General features: G+C 39.5%; 1 protein-coding gene and 1 pseudogene across 4 annotated transcripts in view; one reads left to right on the top strand and one right to left on the bottom strand.

Annotated features, from left to right (window-relative positions):
- Positions 1–21888, bottom strand: part of CHIT1 (chitinase 1) — a 61786-nt gene that overhangs the window by 24807 nt on the left and 15091 nt on the right. For all 4 annotated transcript variants that reach the window (XM_063793533.1, XM_016936239.3, XM_063793548.1 and 1 more), the window contains one exon: positions 3012–3069. The gene's annotated coding sequence lies outside the window, so the exon portion shown is untranslated. The remainder of the gene's footprint in view (positions 1–3011; positions 3070–21888) is intronic.
- LOC104004695 (nucleophosmin-like) lies at positions 18257–19086 on the top strand (annotated as a pseudogene).

Genomic DNA, 21888 nt, shown 5'->3' with positions numbered 1-21888 from the left:
ATGCCTGTATAAAGAACTGACCTCAATAGACATCTGTTGAATGAGTTGATTATTGAATACTATTCCTTCAACATCCCTTGTAACTCAACATCAAGTGCTTAGTAAGAAGCTGGTTGATGTGAGAAGTGCAAACCACCCCTTAAGACCTCTTAATGTATTAGCAGAAGCTATACTCCCCATATTGCAGTGGAAGAAAGAGAAGCCAGAGAATTTGCAAGCCTTCCAGAGCTAAAGTGGAGGCTTCCAGGTTCTTCCCTTTCCATTTGGTTATCTTTGGACAGGCCTGGCTCCCAGGCAGAGGTGGAGCTAGTGGCTGCAGGCTGGCGTGGGCTTCAGTCATGCTGAAACTCATATCCTGGAGTCAGGGCACTCTCTGGGGACAGAAAGCACCTTGAATCCTCTCTGGCCACGCGGATTCTGGCCTTGCATGTCTAAACATCAGCCTGTTTCCTGTTTCCAGTGGACCATATCCCAGTGGTAGTTGTTTCTTTCACCATTAACAGGTTTGAGCCTGAAGCAGTTGGCATGTAGTGGGCAGTAGAACTAGAAGGGGAGAGTCAGGCCTAGGTCATGATGTGGGCCAGGACTGGAAGTACAACCCATTCAGACCCCTACACCTCTCCCTGACCTGCTGTCTTCAGACACCTGACATTCTGCATGGACTCCTTCCCTCCTCCCCACCTCCTTCTCTCTGTCTCACCCCCTTTCTCTCTGTCCGTCTCTTTTTTCTCTCCTTTCTTTATTTCTACACATAATTATTGTTGTACAATAATAATGTCCCATTGCAGCATTTCTTAAAATAGCATAAACCTAAAACTGCCTTAAGTGTCACCAACTGGAGCCTGAAATTCCATACGTCATTAAAATGAAACAAAAATGTCCTCAATATATTGTTAAAGGAAAAAAGCAAGGTGTACCCATTTCGTGTGGCAGATTGAGCACAGGTATTTATCTCCACTCTCTCCTGAAATCCCTTGAAATCACAGTTAAAGGAATAAAATGGTATAAATCTACTAGGACAAAGCAAACAGAAGAGGAAATTAAAATAGATAAGAGATGCCAACAAATGTTTGGAAGGTGAAAACAGAATGAACAGGTGAAACTGTTTGTGAAAACAGAATGAACAGGTGAAACAGGCTTCACAGACCTGAAAAAGCTGAAACCTTGGTCTTTCATGTGGGGCCTCTTTCCTCAAATGTCTGGTGATCAGGCTGCAGGTGGGGAAGCCCACAGGAAAAAAGAGAACACAGGCCAAAGGACCCTGAAAATGTGCAGGAGTCAGCAGAAAGTTGCCAAGTGGGCTAAAGCTGACAACAGTAAGTGTGGGTGACCTGTTGGACCCCTGGATCTTCTTCATCCCCATTAAATATGGGGATGGTCCAGAGGGACTGAAGACTCAGTAATACCTGGCCCAGCAGAGGATGGTGTGGGGGCTGTAGTGGGTGGGGAGGGTGTTAGACTGAAGACTGAGAAGAAGGACTGAGGAATTAAATGAAAGTCTGTACATGGGATGCTCAGAACTTCCAGCCTTTCCCCCCACTAGGCTCCCAGAGCCCCAGTAAGAGGACTGAAAAATTCCTCTCAAGGAAAAGCTGGCCAGCCTAAGAGAAAAGTTACCAAAACTCAGACTACCAAACTCAAATGACATTTGAGGGCCCCCAGCAGAACAGCCAGGTTCTTCTCCATCACCCGAAGGTGGGGACCTTGGATAAGAAGCCCCCCAAGCCTCTAGAGCTTCCAGTGGGCTTCTGTTGACTCATATGGAACCAAAAGCCTGGTGACTAGACATTCGAGGATAGAGTCCCCACAGGAAAGACCAAAATAAAAAAAGAAGGAACTCAGGGAAATCAGAGTGGGCAGCTCCCAGCGATTCTGACTTTCTAACCTCAAACGACTATATTCTGCCCATTAACAATGCATTACTTTTATTCTTAAAAATTACTTTATGATAATCAATGGGCATAAAGTTTCAGTCAAGCAAGATGAATAAGCTCTAGAGATCTGCTGGACCACACTGTCCCTACAGTCAGCTAAATTGCATTGTATACTTCAAAATTTAACAGGGTAAATCTCATGTTAAGTGTTTACCACAAGTAAATAAAAAATTTTAATATGCTTATTCATTGCACACTTCTAGGTAACAGGTGCTTGCCAGGCACTGGGGACCCAGAGATAAATTCACAGTCCCTGTCCCAGTGGGGTTTACAGCCTGCAGCGTTAAGCATTGCTTTTGGCTGGAGTGATTTCTCAAAAGGCAAATCCCCTGAGCGGTGCAACCCTCTGAGTTATTCACACCTCAGCCTGTTTTCACCAGGAGGAAGAATTTCTGGTCTCCACCATGGGCCCTGCAGTTTTTCTTATCTTCCCCCACATTTTTTGAAGCTGAGACTCCTCATCACTCAAGGTTTTAAACATGCCAAGGCAGGGGGCTTTAGCTTGGGGCCTTGGACCAGGGCCTGCTGGTCCCTGTGAGGTGGGTTCTACCTGGCCTCTGGGGACCCAGGCAGGGAGGACGGGTCTAAGAAAAGACCCTTGTGGGGGCATCTTGGCCCTAGGTTTTCTCAACCCCCACGCAGGGACTGTGCCCAGGGTTCTATTTCTGGGCTTCCACCCACTCCCTGCCTGCTGACTGAATGACTCTAAGTAATCTGTTTCCTCTCCCATGGGTTCCCCAAGATCATCATGGGATGTACTATCACAGGGTCTGAATTGGGCTGGGTGGGGCTGGGCCTGACGGGACACGCTACACATTGTGTTCTTGTGTACTTGTGTACTTGTTTACTCTAACATCTAGGTATTTGAGGGTTCTTCTTTTAAAAATTAGCATTGTCAAAGCTTTGTCTGTTTCATTCATCTTTTAAAGGAAAAAGATCATATATTTACTAAAGGATTCTATAACTTTTAATAAACTGGCAGAAATACTTAAATGGTAACAGTGATGAATTGCTTGAGAGTTAAAAAATCCTGGGTGCCCAGTCTGAAAGAGAGACACACAGTTTTGTGGATTTTACCTCTAGAAGTCCACCAAGTTCTCACGTTGAAGACTGGAAAAAAATATCCTCATGTTACCTGCAAGAGGGAGGGGGAAAGTAATATCTTAAAATATTCCCAGAGCATCTTGTATAACAAAGGCTTGCCCTCCAAGGGAAATTACTTTACCGGAGCCTTATCTTACCTGGGGAAAAATCCACTAGCCCTGTAGCCATCCTGTATCATGTAAGGATAGAAAACACAAAGGCTAAGAAATTATTTTGTAATGCTAAATGACGAGTTAATGGGTGCAGCACACCAGCATGGCACACGTATACGTATGTAACTAACCTGCACATTGTGCGCATGTACCCTAAAACTTAAAGTATAATTAAAAAAAAAAAAGAAAGAAAGAAATGCAGGCAATCTAAAAAAAAAAAAAAAAAAAGCAATTATTTTGAAAGTCATGGCCCAGGGACTCAGGTCCAGTAAAATACTGAGATTTAATCATAAGATTATAGAACTCTCGACTGGGCGTGGTGGCTCACGCCTGTAATCCCAGCACTTTCGGAGGCTGAGGTGGGTGGATCACGAGGTGAGGAGTTCAAGACCAGCCTGGCCAACATGGTGAAAACCCTGTCTCTACTAAAAATACAAAAATTAACTGGGCATGGTGGTGCACACCTGTAATCCCAGCTACTCAGGAGGCTGAGGCAGGAGAATCGCTTGAACCTGGGAGGCAGAGTTTGCAGTGAGCAGAGATGGTGCTGTTGCCCTCCAGCCTGGGCAACAGAGCGAGACTCCGTCTCAAAAAAAAAAAAATTATAGAACTCTTGCCCTCTCCAACAACTTACCACTACATTAACAAGGCTCCAGCATAATAACTGGATACAAATTCAGAAAGCTGCAAAACACAGATCTTATTTTTTAAAGAAATACTAAACAATGTAGAACCAGTTTATAGAAAATTAAGTTGGAAGTGTCATTTCTCAGCCTTATCTTCCATTACCTCCCTGTATCATCTGCACTGTTAGCCACTCTTGTCTCAGCAGAAAGTCTTCCCTTGTCTTTCATGACTTCATATTCTCACCCTGGCTGTTTCTCCTCAGATATCACTTTAGGCTGCCTTTCTTTTTACAGTCTCTTTTTTTTTCTTCAACTTTTATTTTAAGCTCAGGGGTACATGTGCAGGATGTGCAGGTTTGTTACATACTGTAAACGTGTGCCATGGTGGTTTGCTGCACAGATAATCCCATCACCTAGGTATTAAGCCCAATATCCATCAGCTATTCTTCCTGATGCTCCTCTTTCTCCCAGCCCCTCAGCACCAGCAGACCCTAGTGTGTGTTGTCCCCCACCCCATGTGTCCATGTGTTCTCATCATTCAGCTCCCACTTATAGGTGAGAACCTGTGGTGTTTGGTTTTCTGTTCCTGTGTTAGTTTGCTGAGAATAATGGCTTCCAACTCCACCCATGTCTCTGCAAAGGACATGATCTCATTCCTTTTTATGGCTGCATAGTATTCCATGGTGTATAGGTACCACATTTTCTTTATCCAGACTATAACTGACAGACATTTAAGTTGATTCCATGTCTTTGCTATTGCGAATAGTGCTGCAATGAACATGCGTGTGCATGTATCTTTATAATAGAATGATTTATATTATTTTGGGCATATACCCAGTAATGAGATTGCTGAGTCAAATAGTACTTCTGCTTCTAGGTCTTTGAGGAATCGCCACACTGCCTTCCACAATGATTGAACTAATTTACACTCCCACCAACAGTGTAAAAGCCCTCCTTTTTCTCTGCAACCTCGCCAGCATCAGTTTTTTGACTTTTTAATAATAGCCATCCTGACTGGTGTGAGATAGTATCTCATTGTGGTTTTGATTTGCATTTCTCTAATGATCAGTGATGTTGAACTTTTTTTCATATGTTTGGTTGGCTCCATGTATGTCTTCTTTTGAGACGTGTCTGCTCATGTCCTTTGCCCACTTTTTAATGGGGTTGGGTTTTTTCTCTTGTAAATTTGTGTAAGTTCCTTGTAGACTCTGGCTATTAGACTTTTGTCAGATAGATAGAATGCAAAAATTTTCTCCCATTCTGTAGGTTGTTCACTCCGATGATAATTTCTTTCGCTGTGCAGAAGCTCTTTAGTAAGACATAGACCCTATTTTAAGAAGGAATTATAAGGGAAACCCCAAGATAACAGGGGAGGATAAAAAAATTAACCAAACCAGAAAACTGGAGGAAACAGGAGCCTCTGGCACTTACAGCTCAGGAAACTAGGGAAAGAAGAGCAATATAATCCTAAAGCAAGCAGAAAAAATAAATAAAAATTAGGGCAGAAACCAACACAACTGAAGAGAGGAAATCAGGGAAACCCCAAGCTAGTTCTCAGAAAAGATCAATAAAATTGATAAACCTCTAGCCAGGCTAATCAAGAAAACCTAAATTACCGATATCAGAAATGAAAAACAGATAATCACCACAGATTCCATGGAAATTAAAAGAATGATGAAGGAATATTATGAACAAATCTATGCCCATAAATTTGATAATTTAGATTGGGTCAATTCCTTGAATGATACAAACTAAAACTCACACAAGGGAAAATAGATAATCTGAATAGGCCTATGTGTATTAAAGTAATTGAGTCAGTAATTATTAATAATAACGTCACAAAAAAGAAAGCTCTGGGGCTGGATGGGTTCACTGATGAATTCTAACAAATATTTAAAGATAAAATTATGCTAATTCTCTATAATCTCTTCCAGAAAATAGAAGCAGGGTAAATACTTCCTAACTTATTCTATGAGATTTGCATCACCGTAATAGCAAAACCAGATAAAGACATTAGAAGAAGTAAAATTATAGGCCAATATTTCTCATGAAAATAGACATAAAAATCTCCCAAAAAATTAGCAAAATATTATAAACCACAACCAAGTGGGATTTATTCTAGGTATGCAAGGCTGGCTCAACATTCGAAAATCAATTAATTAATCAATCACATCAATAGGCAAAATAAAGAATAAAAACCATATGATCATATAGACAGATGCAGGAAAAGCATTTGACAAAATCCAATACCCATTCATGACAAAAACTATCAGCAAAGTACAAATGAAGAGGCATTTATTAAAATTCATTTAAAAATCTGCAAAAAATCTACAGTTAACATATTTATTTATGAGAAACTAGATGCTTTCTCCCTAACAAAGGGGAACAAATTGGGAACAAGCCAAGCATGTCCTCTCCCACCATTCCTAGTCAGCATTGTACTGGAAGCCCTAGCTAATGCAATAAGAAAAGAAAAGGTATAAAGATTGGAGAGAAATAACTAAAACTGTTTTTGTTCAAAGATGACATGATTTTTCTGTGAAAACATTCCACAGAATCAAAAACAACAACAACAACAACAAGCTCTGGAACTAATAAACAATTATAGCAAAGTTGAGGGATACAAGATTAATATACAAAACTCAATTGTTTTTCCGTATACCAGAAATGAACAACTGGAATTTGAAATTAAAAACACAATACCATTTTACATTAGTATCAGAGAGAGAGAGAGAGAAGAAGAAGAAGGAAAGGAAGAAGAAGAAAGAAAAAGGATAGGGAGAAGAAGAGGTAGAAGGAGAAGAAGAAGGGGAGGAAGGAGGGAAGAGAAATACTTAAATATAAATCTACTAAAATATGTACTATGTCTATGTGAGGAAAATTACAAAATTCTGATAAAAATAAAACAGGTTTAAACAAATGCAGAGACATTCTATGTTAATAGGTAGGTATAATCAATATTGTTAAGATGCCAATTATTATCAGTTTGACCTATCAATTCAACACAATCCCAACCAAAATCCCAGCAATCAATATCATGGATATTGATAAACTGATTTCAAAGTTTATATGGAAACACAAGAGGCCAATATTGAAGAAGAAGAAAATCAGAAGACTGACAATACATGACACTTATTTGGAAGATATAGTAATCAAGACAGGGTGGTATTAATAAAAGAATAGTTGAATAGATTAATGTATCAGAATAGAGAGCCCAGAAATAAACCCATGCAAATATAGTCAACTGATCTTTGACAAAGGAGCAAAGGCAATTCAATGGAGAAAGGATAGGCTTTCCAACAAATGGTGCCAAAACAATTGGACATTGTGCTGGGCATCCCCATAACTACCCTCAGGTTGAATGATTCACTAGGAGATCTCAAAAAACTCAGAAAAATTGTTATAGTCATGGTTATTACATGACTACAAATTTATTACAGAGAAAGGATACAGATTAACATGGGCAAAGGAGAAAAACACACAGATCAGAGTCCTGAGGAGACCAAGATTACGCTTCCAGTGGTCCTCTCCCAGTGGAGTTGTACGGGCAATATTTATTTCCCCCAGTAATAATATGTGACAATATGTTGGAGGTATTATCAACAAGGGAAGCTCACCTGAGCCTTGGTATCAGTCACATAGGCATGTAATATCCATGTGACTGACCTTAGGTACTCAGTCTCCAGCCCCTACAGAGGTCAAATTGATACAGCATTGCACAAGACTTTCACATAAACCACATTGTTAGCATAAGCTATCTGGCATGGCCCAAGGCCCCAGATATGCAAAGACAGGCAGGATATCCCAATGGTGTAGAGGTTAACTGTCAGAAGCAGGTCAGGAGCCAGTGTCTTCTTTGCAATGTGCAGCCTGCTTAGTTAACTTTTGCTGCACAGGCATCTAGATGCCAAGAAAAAAAAAAAAACCAAACACAGATCTAGCACGTTTTATAAAAATTAGCTCAATATGAATCATAAATCTAAATGTCAAACACAAAACTATAAAACTTATAGAAGATAAGAGAGGAGAAAATCTAGGTGACCTTGGAGATGAGTTTTTAGATACAGCATCAAAAGCACAATACATGGAAGAAAAAAATGGTAAGTTGGAATTTACTAAAATGAAAAACTTCTGCTTTGTGAAAGACACTGTTAAGAGAATAAAAAGACAAGCCACAGATTGGGAGGAAATATTTGTAAAACACATATCTAAAGAAGGATTTATGTTCAAAATATACAAAAAACTCTTAAATGCACAATAAAAAAACACCAATTAAAAATGGGCAAAAGATTTAAAGAAACACCTCACCAAAGGAGATATATGGATGACAAATAAATATACGAAAATATATTTAACATCCTATTGATACAGCACAGGCAAGCCCCCAAATTGGGGATTATCTAGGGAGGGTTCTTGGCTTTGCCTAGGAAAGAATTCAAGGGCGAGCCGGTGGTGTTAAACAGTAACTTTTATTGAAGTGGCAGTGTACAGCAGCAGCAGAGGTACTGCTCCTTGCAGACCGGGGCTGTCCCATAGACAGTGTGCCCAGAATAGCAGCTCAGAGGCAGGGCTGCACTCATATTTATACCCACTTATAATTATATGCAAATTAAGGGGAGGTTATGCAGAAATTTCTAGAAAAATTGTGGCAACTTCTGGGTTGTCAGGGCCATTGCCATGTCATTAAGGAATTGCAAATTAAAACAATAATGCATACCTATTAGAATGGCTCAAGAAACAAGCAAACTGGACAATACCAAATGCTGACAAGGATGTGGAGCAACAAGAATTCTCATTCATTGCTGGTGAAAATGTAAAATGGTACAGTCACTTTGGAAGACAGTTGGGCAGTTTCTCACAAAGCTAGTGTTAACGTACAATCTAGTAATCATGCTCCTGGGTATTTGCCCAATGGAGTTGAAAACATGTATACACAGAAACCTGCACTCTAATGTTTATAGCAGCTTTATGCACAGTTGCCAAAAACTGGAAGCAATCAAGATGTCTTCAATAGGTGAATGGATAAACAAACTGTGGTACATTCATACAATGGAATATTATTCAGCAATAAAAAAGAAATGTGCTATCAAGCTACAAAAAGACATGAAGGAAGTTTAAGTATATATTACTAAGTGAAAGAAGCCAGTTTGAAAAGGCTAAATACTGTATGAACTCAACTCTATTACAATCTGAAAAAGGCAAAACTATAGAGACAGTAAAAAGATCAGTGGCCTGGGTGCAGTGGCTCATGCCTGTAATCCCAGCACTTTGGGAGGCCAAGGCAGGCAGATCGCTTTGAGCTGAAGAGTTCAAGACCAGCCTGGGCAATATGGCAAAACCCCATCTCTACAAAAAATATAAAAATTAGCTGGGCCTGTAGCCCCAGCTAGCTGGGAGGCTAATGCTAGAGAATCGCTTGAGCCCCGGAAGTGGAGCTTGCAGTGAGCTGAGATCTTGCCACTGCACTCCAGCCTGGGCAACAGAGTGAGAGTCTACCTAAAAAAAAAAAAAAAAAAAAAAAAATCAGCAGTTGGCAGGGGAAAGTGGGGAGAGATGAATAGGTGAATCAGCACAGGGGATTTTTAAGGGGGAAAAACTAAAGAAGGGTACATGACATTAAGCAAAACCCATGGAACTGTACGTCACAAAGAATGAGCCCTTAATGTAAACTATGAATTTTAGTTAATAGTAATGTATCAGTATTGGTTTGTGAATTATAATAAATGTATCTCACAAATGGGAGATGTGAGAAAACTGGAGTTCACATGGGAGACAGGGGATTTGGAAACTCTTTTGGACTACTGGCTCAATTTTTAAATCTAAAATTGTTCTAAAATAAAGTCGGCCGGGCGCGGTGGCTCACGTCTGTAATCCTAGCACCTTGGGAGGCCAAGGCAGGTGGATCATCTGAGGTCAGGATTTTGAGACCAGCCTGGTAAACATGGTGAAACCCCATCTCTACTAAAAATACAAAAATTAGCCAGGCATGGTGGTGGGTGCCTGTAGTCCCAGCTACTAGGGGCGCTGAGGAGGGAGGATCACTTGAACCCAGGAGGCAGAGGTTGCAGTGAGCTGAGCTCGAGCCACTGCACTCCAGTCTGTGTGACAGAGCAAGACTCTGTCTCAAAAAGAAAACAATGAAAAGAATAGAATAGAAGTAAATTCTATTAATTAAAAGAATTATGTCTTCCATAACGACAGTTTTAAACCTTACTTTCTAATCTTCTTACTGGTATAGTTTTCTCTTGACCTCCATTACTGCAGTGAACAGAAGTAGTCATACAAGCCATCCTTGCTGTGTTCACAATCCTAAATCTTAAAACTTTCAAAATTTCACCATTGACAATGGTGTTTTGGGATACTCTTTCGTATCAAAAATGTTGCCTTATTTTCCTAGTTTGTTAAATTTTTTTCAAATGATAGGTAATGAATTTTATCAAATGTATTTTCTCATCTAATGAGATTATCATGCCTTTTGTTTATCTTATACTCTTTGTGTGTGTGTATGTGTATTTTTTTTTCCTTACCCAATAGTAAGTAAGCAACCAATCCTATACTCTGCTAATATGGTGAATTCTACTGATTGATTTTCTATTGTTAAGCCAAGGATATATTACAGCAATACACCAACTTGGTCATGATGTATCCTTTGCATACATATTGCTGGATCTTTTGCTAATATTTTCTTTAGGACATTTGCTTCTATATTCTTCAGTGAGATTAATCTGTAATTTCTTTTCTCGTAATATCCTTGCCAGATCATGCTAGCAAGTTAACAATAGCCCCATAAAATGAGTTGGGGTGAGATTTTTTTGTTTGTTTGTTTTTTAGACAGAGTATCACTCTGTCACCCAGGTTGGAGTGCAGCAGTGCGATCTTGGCTCACTGCAACCTCCGCCTTCCAGGTTCAAGTGATTCTTATGCCTTAACCTCCCGAGTAGCTGGGATTACAGGCACGTGCCACCACGCCCGGCTAATTTTTGTATTTTTAGGAGAGATGAGGTTTCACCATGTTAGCCAGGCTGGTCTCCAACTCTTGACCTGAAGTGATCCACCTGCCTTGGCCTCCCAAAGTGCTGGGATTACAGATGTGAGCCACCGCACCCAGCCTGAGGTGAGATTTTTATTCTTCTATTCTTTAGAAGAATTTGAGAAAGTTTGGCATTTGGTAGAAATTGCCTACGAATCCACTTGGACTTTTGTTGAGGAAATTACAGATTATTTAATTAATTTTACTTATAGGACTAGTCATCATTTTTATTTCTTCCTGTGTAAGTTGTATTTTATTAAGGAATTTGTCCATTTCATGTAAATTTACAAATATATTTGTATATAATTAATTTATATAATATCCTTCTGTTATCTTTTTGGTGGCTTTATGATCTATAATGATGCGCCTGTTTATACTGCTAACTTAGATTGTTTGTATCTTTCTTTTATCTAATATATGTTAGCAATACCTCTCTAAGCCCTGTTTAGCTCCACCCCACAGGTTTTGATTTCCAATATTTTTCTAATATTTCGCTTCAAAATATTTTCTTATTTGCATTATGATTTTTTCTCTGATCCAAAAGGTTTTTAGAAGTGTATTTCTTAATTTCCAAACATATGAGGATCCTCTAATCATCTTTTCTTGTTGTGATTCCTGGCTTAATTGCATTGTGGTCAGAGAACGTTTTCCATATAATTTCAACCCTTTGTGTTCATACTTGCTTCACAGCTCAATGAATGTATAGTAAATTTTTGTCAATGTTTCATGGATGTTTGAAAGAATGTGTCAATTAAGTCGTTTGTTAATAGTGTTATTTAACATTTTATATCCTTACTAATTTTATGCTTGCTTAAACCATCTATTATTGAAAGAAGGGTGTTAAAAATCTCCCATTATGGGCCCCACTCATGCCTGTAATCCTAGCACTTTGGGATACCAAGGCAGGTGGATCACCTGAGGTCAGGGGTTCAAGACCAGCCTGGCCAACGCGGCGAAACCCCCTTTCTACTAAAATTACAAAAATTAGTTAGCCGTGGTGGTGCACGCCTATAACCCCAGCTACTGGGGAGGCTGAGGCAGGAGAATCGCCTAAACCCAGGGTGCAGATGTTGCAGTGAGCTGAGATCGCCCCACTTCAGCCTGGGCGAAAGAGCAAAACTCCATCTCAAACAAACAAACAAACAAACAAACAACTCCCATTATGATTGTAGATGCATCTATATTTCCTTGCAGTTCAATCCATTTTTTTAAATTAAATAAACTCCATGCTTTGCTTGTATTTCACTGTTTTCTCCCTAATGTCGTTTTTAAATTCAGGGTCCCATCTAGGATACCACATTACATTTAGTTGTCGTGTCTCCTTTAGCCCCCTCTTGTCTGTGACAGTTTCTCAGACTTTCCTTTTTACCTTTTCCAATACTTTGAAAGTTTTGATGAGTATTAGTCAGGTATTTTATAGAATGTCCTTCATTTTTGGCTTGTCTAGTGTTTTCTTCATGGTTAGACAGGGGTTCTGTGTTTTGGGGAGGTAAACCACAGAGGTGAAGTGCCATTCTCATTACATCTCATTAAAAATGTAGGTATTATCTGCTGGATACAATGACTCACACATGCAATCCTAGTACTTTAGAAGGCCAAGGTTGGGGGGATCACTTGAGGTCAGGAGTTCGAGACCAGCCTGGCCAAGTGGATTCATAGGCAAATTCTACCAAATGCCAAACTTTCTCAAATTCTTCTAAAGAATAGAAGAATAAAAATCTCACCCCAGGCTGGGTGTGGTGGCTCACACCTGTAATCCCAGCACTTTGGGAGGCCAAGGCAAGCAGATCACTTGAGGTCAAGAGTTGGAGACCAGCCTGGCAAACACGGTGAAACCCTGTCTCTACTAAAAATACAAAAATTAGCCAGGCATGGTGGCATGCACGTGTAATCCCAGCTACTTGGGAGGCTGAAGCAGGAGAATCGCTTGAACCCAGGAGGCAGAGGTTGCAGTGAACAGAAATCTTACCACTGCACTCCAGCCTGGTGACAGAGTGAGACCTTGTCTCAAAAAACTAAAACTAAAAGGTAGATATTATCCACATAACTGATCTTTTTAACCTTGATCACCAGGCCGGGATACTATTTGCCAGGTTTCTACTTCTCCACCTGGCTTCCCTATTCTACTCTTTGGAAGCGAGTCAGTAAGTGCAGCCCACACTCTAGGGGTGAGGAGTTAAGCTCCACTTCCTTGGGGAAGAAGCAACTACATACCTTTATTATATAATTCTGTATGGGACATTTGTCCCTTCTCTCCCATTTATTTACTATATCATTTATTTATATCCATATGGACTCATAGATATTTATTTATGTTTTGAGTTATAATCAAATACTATTAGTACATTATTTATTTTGCTGCTCAAATTTTTCCAGCTTCGGCCACCGAGAGCTCTTTAATGTTGGCTTGTTTCAGTCAGCATAAAGTTTTTGAGACTCATCCATTTTGTTGTTATCAATAGTTTGTTTCTTTTAATTGCAAGAAGTATTGTATTTTATGAATATATCCCAGTTCATAAACATTGGGTTATTTCCAGTTTTGGCTATCAGAAATGCAAAGCTTCTATGAACAGTTATGTATACGTCTCTTCATGGACATATGTTTTCATTTACTTTGAATAAATATACAGGTGTAAAATTAGAGTCATCAGCTAGCTTTATGTTTAATTTTATAAGAACCTACCAAGCAAGGAACTTTTCAAAGTAATTGTGCCATTTCACGCATCCAAGAGCAACGTGAGAGTTTTTGTTATGTCAAATGCTTGCCAACATGTGGTGTTGACAGTCTTTATAATTTTAGACATTCTAGTAGGCATGTAGTGATTCATTATGGCTTTAATTTGCCTTTGCCTGCTGAGTAATGATGTCGAGCACTTTTTTATATGTCTTTGTCCATTCATATGTCTTTATTTGCTTCTGAAAATGTTGCTCAAGTCTGTCATCCACATTTTTATTGTGTTAGAAGTTCTTTATTATTCTGGATAGAAATCCATATTCAGATATATGTACTGTGAATGTTTTCTACCAGCCTTTGGTTTTGCCTGTTCGTTTTCTTAGCTGAGTCTTTGTTTTTGTATTGTGGTAAAAACCACACAACATTAAACCATCCTAAACATTTTTAAATGTACATTTCAGTACTGTTAAGTATATTCACTTGTGCAACAAGTCTCTAGAAATTTTTCTTCTTGCAACACTGAAACTCTATACCTACCAAACATGAATTCCCCATCCCACCTCCCGCAAGTTCTTGGCGACTACATTTTTACTTTATGTTTTGAGGATTCTGACTTATTTAGATACTTTATATGAGTGAATTATACAGTATTTGTCCATTTGTGACTGGCTTATTTCACTTAGCATAATGTCCTTAAGCTTCATTCATGTTGTAACATGCCCTTTTTTAAGGGCACATAAAATTCCATTATGTGCATATACCACATTTTCTTTATCCAATTACCTGTTATTTCCTCCTGTTGGCTATTGTGAATAATGCTGCAATGAACATGGGTGTGCAAATATCTCTGAGATCTGCTTTGAAGCCTTTTGGATATATACCCAAAAGGGGGATTGCTGGATCATATGATAGTTCTATTTTTAGTGTTTTGAGAAACTCCATACTGTTTTTCATAACATCTGTATAATTTACTTCCCCACCACCAGTGCATGAGGACCCAAACTTCTCTGCATCCTTGTCAACACTTGTTATTTCCTGTTATTTTTATAATGGCTATCCTGATGGGTGTGAGGTGATATCTCATTGTGAGTTTTATTTACATTTCCCTAGTGATTAATGATGTTGAGCATATTTGCACGTACTTAATAACCATTCATATATCTTCTTTGGAGAAATGTCTATTTAAATCCTTTGCCCGTTTTTAAATTGGATTATTTGGGGTTTTTCTTGTTGTTAAGTTGTACAAGTTCCTTATATATTCTGGATATTGACCCCTTATCAGATATATGACTTGCAACTCTTTTCTCCCACTCCATAGGTTGCCTTTTCTCTCTGTTGACTGTTACATTGATGCGTAAAAAAACTTAAGTTTTATGTAGTACTATTTGTCTATTTTTTATTTTGTTGCCTGTGCTTTTGGTATCATATCCAATAAATTATTGCCAAATCCAATTGTTGGCATATAATTGTTCATAATGGCATCTACATTTTAAGAAATTGCTGATAGTGAAGGACTTACTGTTGCCATTTTGTTCATTGTGTTCTGTTTCACTTGTAGCTTTTTCTGTCCCACCCCTTTTTTCTTTTGATAATTTCTTTTGTGTTTCATTAATTTTTTTTGTGGCCACAGATTTTGATTCCCTTCTCATTTCCTTTCCTTTACAGTCTTTGTCCATTTTCTGTTGCTATAACAGAATACTCGAGACCAGGTAATTTATTTTTTAAAAAGAGGTTTGTTTAGCTCACAGTTCTTGATGCTGGGAAGTTCAAGATCAAACAGCTGCATCTGACGAGGGCCTCATGCTGTGTCATAACATGGAGGATGGCATCACATGGTGGTTATGCATGTGAGAGCACTGAGCGGGTACACACACGGAGAGAAAACATGAGGGGTGACCTCACTTTATAACAACCCACTCTTGTGGTAACTAATCCAGTCACTGAAGAGCAATAATTCACTCCTGTGAAATGGCATTCATCCCTTCATAAGGACAGATGGCTTATGACCCAAATGCCTCTTAAAGGTCCCACCAGTTCTCAACACCATTATATGGGGAACAAGCCTTAACATGAGTTTCAGTGGGGGATAAACCATATTCAAATCATAGCACTTACATTCTATAGTTACTGTCTTTGTGGTAACCATTGCAATTAGGTGAAACATAACCTCTTAATGTTTTAACAATCTACTTTTAATGAGTACCATGTGGTGGTTCCCTGATTAAAGCCCCTTAATTCGGAAAAACTGCTTGCTTGCTTACTTGTTTGCCTGTTCTCTTACATAGGTGTGTCTCCATAGATAAATTAGGGGAAAATCTGTCCCTTTGTATTTCAAAAAGGGCAAAGAAAGTTGTAATTAGATTTCTCCATAGACACACTCTTTCCTCCCTGGGGGAAACTAATAAGAAGAGGGTATAACACTTTCCCTAGCTAGAATTCCCTACAGAAGTTTGCCTTTGGACTGCAAAGAAAACAGCTCTTTCATTCTTAATCATCAGATAAGTAATTCAGTACCATTGGGACAATTGTAGATTCAGATCTTTTGGCAGAAGACTGGAAGAATATGGGTAATATCATAACAATCTATTTTAAGCTGATAACAACTTAGCTTCAATTGCATCTAAAACTCTGCTTCTTTACATCTCAGTCCACCCCACCTTTATGTTACTGATGACTCAAATTACCTTTTTTATATTGCATTTCCATTACCATAGATTTATAATTACTTTCTATGCTCTTGTTTTTTGAATTCTATGAGATTTAGAAGAGATTTACACACATTACAATACTATAAGATTCTATATTTATCTATATATTTACCAGAGAATTTAATATTTTCTTTTTTTTTTTTTTTGAATTGCATTTTATCCCTTTACCTCAACTTCAGGGACTCCCTTCAGCATTTCTTGTAGGTCAGGACTAGTGGTGATAAACTCCCTCAAATTTTATTTATCTGGGAAAGTTGTAGTTTCATCTTTGTTTTTGAAGGACAGTTTTGTTGGATCTAGCATTCTTAGTTGGCAGGTTTTTTCTTCCAACACAGGCATATCTCATTTTATTGCACTTTATTTTATTGTGCTTCACAGATATTACATTTTGTACAAATTGAAGGTGTGTGGCAACCCTGTGTCAAGCAAATCTTTTGGCACCATTTTTCCAGTAGCACATGCTTACTTTGTGTCTCTGTGTCACATTTTGATAATTCTTAAAACATTTCAAACTTTATTATTAGTAGTAGCATATCTGTTATTGTGATCTGTGATCAGTGATCTTTGATGTTACTATTGTAATTGTTTTGGGGTGCCATGAAAAGACAGCAAACTTAATTGATCCATCTGTGTGTGTTCTCACTCCTCCACCAACTGGCTATTCCCCATCTCTCTTTTCCTCGGGCCTCCCTATTCCCTGAGACATGAAAACATTGAAATTAGGCCAATTGATAATCTTACAACAATAGCCTCTAAGTGTTCTAGTGAAAGGAAGAGTCATATGTCTCTTGCTTTAAATAAAATGCTAGAAATGATTAAGGTTAGTGAGGAAGACATGTCAAAGGCTGAGATGGGCTAAAGGCTGGTCCTCTTGTACCAAACAGCCAAGTTTTAAATGCACAGAAAAATTTCTTGAAGAAAATTAAAAGTGCTACTCCAGTGAACACATAAAGCAAAACCACTTTATTGCTGATGTGGAGAAAGTTTGAGTGGTCTGGATAGATCAAACCAGCCACGACATTCCCGAAGCCAAAGCCTAATTCAGAACAAGGCTAACTCTCTTCTGTACTATGGAGGAAGGCTGAGAGAGGTCAGGAAGCTGCAGAAGAAAAGTCTGAAGCTAGCAGAAGTTGGTTCATGAGGTTTAAGGGAAGAAGCCATCTCCATAACATAAAAGTGCAAGTGTTGATGTAGAAGCTGCAGCAAGTTATCCAGAAGATCTAGCTAAGATCATTGATGAAGGTGGCTACACTAAACAACAGCTTTTCAATGTAGATAAAACAGGCTTCTATTGAAAGGAGATACCATCTGGGACTTTCACAGTTAGAGAGGAGAAGTCAATGCCTAGCTTCAAAGCTTCAAAGGACAGCTGACTCTCTTGTTAGGGGCTAATGCAGCTGGTGGCTTTAAGTTGAAGCCAATGCTATTTACCATTTTGGAAATTCTAGAGCTTTTAAGAATCATGCTAAATCTGATCTGCCTGTGCTCTATAAATTGAACAACAAAGCCTGGATGACAGGACATCTGTTTACAGCATAGTTTACTGAATATTTTAAGCTCACTATTGAGACATGCTACTCAGAAAAAAAGATTCATTTCAAAATATTATTGCTCATTGACAATAAGCCTGGTCACCCAAGAGTTCTGATGGAGATGTACAAGGAGATGAATGTTGTTTTCATGCCCACTAGCACAACATCCATTCTGCAGCCCATGGATCAAGAAATAATTTCAATTTTCAAGTCTTATTATTTAAGAAATACATTTTGTTAGGCTATAGCTGCCATAGATAGTGATTCTTCTGATGGATCTGGGCAAAGTAAATGTAAATCTTCTGGAAAGGATTCACCATTCTGGATGCCATTAAGAACATTTGTGATTCATGAGAGGTTAGAATATCAACATTAACAAGAGTTTGGAAAAAGTTGTTTTCAACTTCATGAATGACTGTGAGGGGCTTAACACTTCATTGGAGGAAGTGACTTCATACATGGAAATAGCAAGATAACCAGAATTAGAAGTGGATCCTGAAGATCTAACTGAACTGCTGTAAACTAATTTTAAAACTTGAATGTGGACATGAGCCCCCTGAGGCCCCAGAGCTATCTTTTTGGTTGTGAACTAAAGGTTGACAAAGATTATCACTTTAAGGTGGATAATGATGAAAATGAGCACCAGTTATCTTTAATAACGGCCAGTTTAGGGGCTGCTACAAAGGATGAATTGCACATTGTTGAAGCAGAGGCAATGAATTATGAAGGCATTCCAGTTAAAGTAACACTGTCAACTTTGAAAATGTCTATACAGCCAATGGTTTCCTCTGGGGGCTTTGAAATCACACCACCTGTGGTCTTACAGCTGAAGTGTGGTTCAGGGCATATTAGCGGACAGCACTTAGGAGGAAGATGCAGAGCCAGAAGATGAAGAGGAGGAGGATGTGAAACTCTTAAGTATATCTGGAAAGCGGTCTGCCCCTGGAGGTGGTAGCAAGTTTCCAGAGAAAAAAGTAAAACTTGCTGCTGATGCAAATGATGATGAAGATGAAGATGAAGAAGAAGAAGATGATGATTTTGATGATAAGGAAACTGAAGAAAAAGTGCCAGTGAAGAAATCTATATGAGATACTCCAGCCAAAAATGCACAGAAGTCAAATCAGAATGGAAAGGACTCAAAACAATCATCAACACCAAGATCAAAAGGACAAGAATCCTTCAAAAAAACAAAAACAAACAAACAAAAAACAGAAAAAAACTCCAAAACACCAAAAGGACCTAGTTCTGTAGAAGACATTAAAGCAAAAATGTGAGTCCCCATTCCAAGATGGCCAAATAGGAACACCTCCGGTCTGCAGCTCCCAGTGTGATTGGTGCAGAAGAGGGTGATTTCTGCATTTCCAACTGAAGTACCTGGTTCATCTCATTGGGACAGGTTAGACAGTGGGTGCAGCCCATGGAGGATGAGCCAAAGCAGGGCAGGGCATCACCTCACCTGGGAAGTGCAAGGGGTCAGGGGATTTCCCTTACCTAGCCGAGGGAAGCCGTGACAGACTGTACCTGGAAAATCGAGACACTCCCACCCAAATACTGCACATTTCAAATGGTCTTAGCAAATGGCATACCAGGAGATTATATCCCGTGCCTGGCTCAGTGGGTCCCATGCCCACGGAGACTTGCTCACTGTTAGAGCAGCAGTCTGAGATTGACCTGTGAGTCAGCAGCCTAGCAGGGGGAGGGGCATCCACCATTGCTGAGGCTTGAGTAGGTAAACAAAGTGGTCAGGGAAGCTCGAACTGGGCAGAGCCCACCGCAGCTCTGCAAGGCCTGCTGCCTCTATAGAGCCCACCCCTGGGGGCAGGGCATAGCTGAACAAAAGGCAGCAGAAACTTCTGCAGACTTAAACGTCCCTGTCTGACAGCTCTGAAGAGAGCAGTGGTTCTTCCAGCATGGTGTTTGAGCTCTGAGAATGGACAGACTGCCTCCTCAAGTGGGTCCCTGACCCCCATGTAGCCTAACTGGGAGATACCTCCCAGTAGGGGCTGACTGACACCTCATACAGGAGGGTGTCCCTCTGGGACGAAGATTCTAGAGGAAGGATCAGGCAGCAATATTTGCTGTTCTGCAATATTTGCTGTTCTACAGCCTCTACTGGTGATACCCAGGCAAACAGGGTATGGAGTGGACCTCCAGCAAACTCCAACAGACCTGCAGCTGAGGGACCTGACTGTTAGAAGGAAAACTAACAAACAGAAAGGGATAGCAACATCAACAAAAAAGACATCCACACCAAAACCCCATCTGTAGGTCACCAGCATCAAAGACCAAAGGTAGATAAAACCACAAAGATGAGGAGAAACCAGAGCAGAAAAGCTGAAAATTCTAAAAACCAGAGCACCTCTTCTCCTCCGAAGGATCACAGCTTGTCACCAGCAATGGAACAAAGCTAGATGGAGAATGACTTTGATGAGCTGACAGAAGTAGGCTTCAGAAGGTCGGTAATAACAAACTTCTCTGAGCTAAAGGAGGATGTTCAAACCCATTGCAAGGAAGCTAAAAACCTTGAAAAAATATTAGACGAATGGCTAACTAGAATAAACAGTGTAGAGAAGCCCTTAAATGACCTGATGGAGCTGAAAACCATGGCACGAGAACTACATGACGCATGCAAAAGCTTCAATAGCCGATTTGATTAACTGGAAGAAAGGGTATCAGTGATGGAAGATCGAATTTTTTTATTATTATTATGATACTTTAAGTTTTAGGGTACATGTGCACAATGTGCAGGTTAGTTACATTTGTATACATGTGCCATGCTGGTGTGCTGCACCCATTAACTCGTCATTTAGCATTAGGTATATCTCCTAAAGCTATGCCTCCCCCCTCCCCCCACCCCACAACAGTCCCCAGAGTGTGATGTTCCCCTTCCTGTGTCCATGTGTTCTCATTGTTCAATTCCCACCTATGAGTGAGAATATGTGGTGTTTGATTTTTTGTTCTTGTGATAGTTTACTGAGAATGATGATTTCCAATTTCATCCATGTCCCTACAAAGGACATGAACTCATCATTTTTTATGGCTGCATAGTATTCCATGGTGTATATGTGCCACATTTTCTTAATCCAGTCTATCATTGTTGGACATTTGGGTTGGTTCCAAGTCTTTGCTATTGTGAATAGTGCCGCAATAAACATACGTGTGCATATGTCTTTATAGCAGCGTGATTTATAGTTCTTTGGGTATATACCCAGTAATGGGATGGCTGGGTCAAATGGTATTTCTAGTTCTAGATCCCTGAGGAATCGCCACACTGACTTCCACAAGGGTTGAACTAGTTTACAGTCCCACCAACAGTGTAAAAGTGTTCCTACTTCTCCACATCCTCTCCAATACCTGTTGTTTCCTGACTATTTAATGATTGCCATTCTAACTGGTGTGAGATGGTATCCCATTGTGGTTTTGATTTGCATTTCTCTGATGGCCAGTGATGGTGAGCATTTTTTCATGTTTTTTGGCTGCATAAATGTCTTCTTTTGAGAAGTGTCTGTTCATGTCCTTCACCCACTTTTTGATGGGGTTGTTTGTTTTCTTCTTGTAAATTTGTTTGAGTTCATTGTAGATTCTGGATATTAGCCCTTTGTCAGATGAGTAGGTTGTGAAAATTTTCTCCCATTTTGTAGGTTGCCTGTTCACTCTGATGGTAGTTTCTTTTGCTGTGTAGAAGCTCTTTAGTTTAATTAGACCCCATTTGTCAATTTTGGCTTTTGTTGCCATTGCTTTTGGTGTTTTAGACATGAAGTCCTTGCCCATGCCTATGTCCTGAATGGTAATGCCTAGGTTTTCTTCTAGGGTTTTTATGGTTTTAGGTCTAACGTTTAAGTCTTTAATCCATCTTGAATTAATTTTTGTATAAGGTGTAAGGAAGGGATCCAGTTTCAGCTTTCTACATATGGCTAGCCAGTTTTCCCAGCACCATTTATTAAATAGGGAATCCTTTCCCCATTGCTTGTTTTTTTCAGGTTTGTCAAAGATCAGATAGTTGTAGATATGCAGCGTTATTTCTGAGGGCTCTGTTCTGTTCCATTGATCTATATCTCTGTTTTGGTACCAGTACCATGTTGTTTTGGTTACTGTAGCCTTGTGGTATAGTTTGAAGTCAGGTAGTGT

This window comes from Pan troglodytes, chromosome 1 (genome assembly GCF_028858775.2).
Source record: "Pan troglodytes isolate AG18354 chromosome 1, NHGRI_mPanTro3-v2.0_pri, whole genome shotgun sequence".
NCBI lineage: Eukaryota > Metazoa > Chordata > Mammalia > Primates > Hominidae > Pan > Pan troglodytes.
This window is presented reverse-complemented; position numbering and strand designations above follow the sequence as displayed.